The sequence below is a fragment of the Neltuma alba genome, unplaced genomic scaffold, assembly GCF_004799145.2.
Source record: "Neltuma alba isolate B1F8T4 unplaced genomic scaffold, ASM479914v2 tig00011543_pilon, whole genome shotgun sequence".
NCBI classification, from domain to species: Eukaryota; Viridiplantae; Streptophyta; class Magnoliopsida; order Fabales; family Fabaceae; genus Neltuma; species Neltuma alba.
Genome location: NW_021636205.1, coordinates 624,206 through 630,529, shown reverse-complemented (window position 1 = coordinate 630,529; position 6,324 = coordinate 624,206). Strand labels below are relative to the sequence as shown.

The 6,324-nt window shown below is 28.1% G+C and overlaps 1 long non-coding RNA gene across 1 annotated transcript; it reads left to right on the top strand.

The window, feature by feature from the left end:
* Positions 1-4,831: 4,831 nt before the first annotated feature.
* Positions 4,832-5,481, top strand: LOC114714830 (uncharacterized). Its single transcript, XR_003737483.1, has 3 exons — positions 4,832-4,852; positions 5,206-5,277; positions 5,413-5,481. It is a non-coding gene; the product is annotated as an uncharacterized LOC114714830 (long non-coding RNA).
* Positions 5,482-6,324: the final 843 nt, after the last annotated feature.

The window sequence follows — 6,324 nt, the reverse complement described above, 5'->3', positions numbered from 1 at the left end:
ATTAAATTTAATTTTCAAAACAATTATGATTGTTATAAAAAATCATCATTTAAGACTAATAATTTTACGGTTAAAAGACCAAAAGTATACCACTTAAAGTTAAGGGACCAAACTAAAACTTTACATAAAATTAAGGGACCAAATATATATTTTAATCTAAAAAAAAATTCACAGGTTTCATCACAATTCTGCAATTCTCTACAAAAGAAAAAGGAGAAAACATAGAAAAATGATTCTTTTTTATTTTTAAAAACAGATTATTATTACTACTACTACTACAAAACAGGTAAATGAAAAATAATTATCAAACAATTTTTTATTTTTTGTTTTCAAAAGCGAAAATTTGTTCTGAAAATTGGAAATCAAATAAAGCCTTAGTTTTTATTTTGTACTTTTTATTATGATTTAAAATATATCTTATTTAAGTTAATATTTGAATAATTAAACATATGTTAATTTACTTAAGTTAATATTTGACCATGACCAGACGTCCAGACCTTTGACCATTGAACCATTGTTTTGACAATTCCCACAACTTCTTCAATTTTTAATATCTTGAAAGGTCCATATGTCAAGGCCGAAAAAAAACTTTATATTATTTTACATTTTAATTTAAATTCACTAAAGTACTCATTGTAATTTTTTAATAATTTCTTGCCATTTTCATATTTTAAACAACTAGCAAAGGAAGACAAAGCCATTGGAAAAGTAAATTATAAAGGCAACAAAGATGACAAAGCCATTTCCCGGCATGAGTTGTGAGCATCTGCTGTTTGTCATGAATGTGAGATTATTGAAATTAAATTGGGACAACTTCACATTTTAAGTTATTTCATTTTTTTAGATTTTTTGAAAACTTAATTTTTACTTTTGATAGATAAGAAATCTAAATAAAAACAAGGGTCAAAGTGCATTCAGCATCATAAAATATCTTTTCAGATATATCGAGTATCCTAAAATATTTTATGATTCATCCAGCTTTCATGTGCTTTTAACCTTTTGGCATATTAAAATATTTGGTAGCGTAATTTTACTTTGAATGTATTGATTTTTTTAGAAGCATTTGCATTTTTAAAATATCTTTTTAGGGACAAATTTTAACCCTGCCCTTAACTCCTAAAAAAAATTCGTTAAATAAATGTGCATTAAAATATATTTTTATGTCTGTTGAACACATAAAAAATACTTGAAGTAGTAGATTAACCTTAACTCTGAAAATAATTTTATAACTATGATTTTTAAAAATAAATTTATTATTATCAAAAATTACAAATTAAAATCTTTAAATTTAGAGTCTCACTAACCTCGTTTCTACCCACGCAAAGTGCTTTTGGAAAGCAATAATTTTTCGATAGTGAGTTTTGACACTTGGCTCTTGATTTCCCATTAACTTTATCTTTTTCGGTTGATAATATCATTCATTGCCATCATCTGTTTTCCTTTTCCTTTTTTCTTTTAACTTTTTTAAATCTCTCTTGAAATATGGATAAAATGTTTGAAATGTTCCTTAGTCAAATTGTGATTTGATCTATTAAATTTGAAGTTATCATTCACTAAAGTGAACTTGTCATTTCCCATAGTCAACTTGTCATTTGACATACCCTCAGTCAAGTTGTGATTTAGTCTACTGAAGTTGTCATTCGCTAAAGTGAACTTGTCATTTCTCATAGTCAACTTGTCATTTGCTTGAGGGGCATTTCAGACATTTCACCACGATTTTATATTTGCAAAAATAAGACTGGGTTTTTATTTGCTATTTTTCAAATTGAGAGTTCTGAATCGTAATTTTACATATTCGGGGTCTTTATTTGTAATTTTTCCAAAAGTATATCTTTTTTTCTTTAATTTTACGCAAAATTCTATTTTAATAATTTAGTTTTAAAAATTGTCTTTTCAATCAATTCTTAAAATGAAAAAAATATTGATATTATAATTTTAAATCTTAATAAAAACATGAACATTCATAAATACTCACATATTAAATTTAACTATTTAAAATACTAATGATTGATTTAAAAATAATTATTTGCAGTCAACGTGTTAGGATTAATTAGAAAACTAAAAAGACAATTTATAAAATTAACGAACGAATTCGAAACTTCTATAAGATTAAATGACCAAATGTACATTTTTACCTTTTTAAAATAACAAAATGATGTGACGATTGGGCTGGTAAAAAAAAAATGTGGCTATTGGAGGATTAAAAAAAGTACTTTATAAAATTAATAACCAATTAAAACTTTGCATAAAATTAATAGTTAAAGCTATGCTTTTGTGTATATTATTTTAATATATAAAACTAAGAATATCTTAATTTAATAACAGCAATTTTGATGATAATCTTATCACATTGAGCCGTTAACTAGGGATTCATCAGTCTAACAGATCCAATTATTATAATACTATAAATCACATCGCCTATGAAACAGCTTGCAGCTGTTCAACACCTTTTAATTTTTTTTGGGCCAAAAAAATCAATTTTATTAATATCAAAAAATAGTACAAACACCAATAACCAAAGATCAAAATAAACTCCCAAAAAACCTAAGATATAACCTAACACACAAAATAATGAAAATAAAAAAAATACCAACAAGACATAAACAACTAGAACCCAAAAACAATTAGAATCCAACTAGAAACACGGATTCAGGTTAAAAAAAAAAAAATAGAAACACGGACCACGTCAGCCAATGCCTTCCCCTGGAGCCTTACAACTTACAAGTACATGCATTGCCCTTAGATTCCCTTCCTTTGGTCACGTCATGAGCTAAAAACATGCTTAGAGAGAACGGGGCATAGGCTAGCCACTCATTGTGGTACATCCTGCCAAAAAATCAACGGCTTTATTACTTCTTTCTGAGACAGGCGAAGCGCTTTTATTACTTTACAAAAAAGTAGAAGACTTGTAGAAGTCTTGACTTGCTTTTCTTTTCTTCTTGCTACTATTTCTATTGCAACATCCTTAGCTTCTTCTTCTATCTCTTGCGCTTTGCTACTGCGTGATTCTGCAAACTGCTTCTTCCTCGTCCTTCTTCCTTCGCCCCTCACAGAGTTACTTTCTCCAAACTGCAACAACGAACATAAATGGAGTTTGGGATCTCAATCTCTAAACTTTTATATCTTTTCTTATTTGGATGCTTCGCTTTGAAAGCTTTCACAAACTGTGGATCCGATGCTCAACTCATACCAGAAGATGAAGGTTTCTTAATCAACCCCTTTCTGTTTTTCTTACTCCTTAGTATATACTATATTACTCAGCATTACGATCGATTCTTCCATTTCCATTTGTTTTCTTACTATTCAAAGAAAATTACACAAAAGAAAGGGGTCAACATGATGGTTGATCTGAACAAGCAGTGATTAAAAAACTGCAGTAACTTTCGAGACTCCCCCCCCCCCCCCAAGAAAAAAGAGGGAACTACGTAATTAAACTGATTCGAACATTTTCGTTCCTTCTTTCTTTCTTTTGCTTTCTGGCCAACAAGATTCCAATGGTTGAAAACTATAGTGATTTGTTTTATTCATTTATTTGTCAATGCTTTAATTTAATGCTAATATTAAATTCACTCTTCTCGTTTGCACAGTTAGGTTATCTAACGACAAACATATTCCATGCAAAGAACTATATATAAGTAATCAATCATATTTTTTTGGCAACCTGGATAGATGAATAAAGCTTAGTAATCTCTTTTGCATGCACAGAATATGATAGAAAATTATGTTTTATCAGTTACTTGTAATGTATTAATACAAAATATTTTATTAGCTTAATTTATATGATTGTTATAATATCTGAATAATTTAATCCTCACGCCCATGAAACTGAAATCAATATAAACAATCTACTTTAATTTAAACTCATTCTCTCTTTCCATAACACCCAATTCATTTTGATTTTCTTATACTATTACTATATATTGTATTCGCCGCAGTCTTCTCGTATTTATAATTTATAAAATGTGTGAATAGTCGTTTATCAATCTTTCTTTTTCTGAAATAAAATAAACCAAAAAAGTTCTGAAAAGTTATATTAATTATTTTTAATATTTTTATATATTTTGAGATATATCATTATAAAAAGAACATAAAAGCTATGTTTTCATTAATAATTTGAAAACTTGTAAACCACAGTTATAAAAAATGGTAAAATAAATAATTATATTATTGTATATTAATTAGGCTAAAATACGTAAAACCCCCTTATCTTTGGGTCAGCTGCACATCACCTCTCTGACTTTTAAAAATTTAACTTAAGGATCTTGATATTTCATGTTTTGAATTTCAACTCCCCTACTGTTAAAATTAGCTTTGAAGTTAACGATTTCTAACATGTCAGGAGTTTTTTTATATTTTTTATTATATACCATTTTATTTTTTAAAAAATATTTAATATAATATTTTAAGATTTTCAAGCTTTTTATTTTAAAAAGACATGGTCAGATAAATATTTTAAATATTTTTTAAGCATGTTGTATTTTTTAAAAATAAAAAATTATAAAATTGCACGTGCAGCAAGTACTTTGAAATTTCTTTATATATATATATATATATATATATATATATAAGGATTACAGATGTCTATGAACATAGAATATAGATGTTGAGGTTCTTACTTTATGGTGCATGATTTTTTTTTATTTTTATTTTTTTGAAAAAACTGGATTGTGTTTGATGCAGTGAAAGTTCTAAAAACAATATCATCGAAGATAGAGAACTTGAATTGGAATGCGACGCCACGTTCCTGTGTCGATGAAGGCTTCAAAAATGAGATCTTTGATATGCATATCATGAGGAATGTAGCATGCAATTGCAGTTTCTCATTTGGCAAAGTTTGTCATGTTACAAATATGTAAGTTCATCTATGTATATGGTTATAACGTAACCCTTTCAATTTGGGTACAAATCAAGCTAGCTCCAGTCTGAATTAATAAGTTGTGTTTAATGAGTTCCAAATAATGTCGAAAAGTTTTCTCTATTATTTTTTGTTCCTTTCTTGATTTGAAACTAGTTGATTTGATATTGAGATACATTTTTATGATATTTAGAACAAGTTAGGTCTGGCTGTGTCACAATAAAATTAATATTCAAATGCATATTGGTGCTATTTTTTTTGGCCAACGTATTGACGCTAATTATAACACAACTTATTTTATTTTAGCTCTATGTAAATAGTTGTAGTAACGTGTTTTCTTTTTATGATAGCTCTGTCAAGGGTCTCAATTTATCGGGACTTTTACCAAGTGAATTTGGATTCCTTACCTATCTGCAAAAACTGTAAGTAATGAACTTTTTTTTAATTCTATTATTGGTTTAAATATATATATATATGTGTGTGTGTGTGTGTGTGTGTATGCTTAGATAAAGTGTGGGAATTTGTGATCTACAATATAACTTTTATATATGGTACAGTGATTTGTCTAACAATTATCTAAATGGATCAATCCCAAGGAGCTTTGCTAGACTCCCTCTTGTCACATTGTAAGTGATCATAGAGTTGTGAATGAATATATATGTGGTTATTTTCATGTATGTCATTCACGCATGCATCTATATATACAAGCTTGAATTATTTGACCATATGCATTATTCATCTCTTAAACACACGTCTTAGACACCTTGGGGCGAACGCAATCAGCGGCCCAATCCCAGACGAAATTGGTGAAATTACAACTTTAGAGCATTTGTAAGTATAAATCATTACACTTTGAGTTTTAACAACTTATTGTTGTATTGAGAAATAATTTTATGGTTTTGCTATTTTCTACAGACAGTTGAAAGATAATCTATTGGAAGGAACTCTTCCTTCTAGTCTCGGAAAATTGACGCAATTACGCACGCTGTAAGAATACTATTTTAAGTGCAAATAATTTTCTTTTATCTTATTAGTTGCATTGTGACTGCCACATTAGTCTTGTTATAGATAATTTTTCATATTGCTTTTAGATGTGTTATCTGTTTCTAAGGATTTGGAACTTGTAGGCATTTTTCTGGAAATAACTTCTTAGGGCCAATGCCCGAAAGTTTTGGTAATCTGGAAAAACTAGAATCTATGTGAGTGGTATAATATTATTTAATCATTTCATTATATTTTATTTTTGATGTTGTGTTGATCTCTTTTAAATTGTTCCTAACATTTTTGTTGTAGTTCTTTAGATGGGACCAATATATCAGGAAAATTACCCAATTTTATTAGGAACTGGACCCAACTCTCAGAAATGTGAGTCTAATATACCCTGTATCATAATGCTTTCCTTTTAAATAAGATGCTTTCCTTTTGAATAAGATACCACTTTACGAACCTAATGTATCGAACTTAATAAG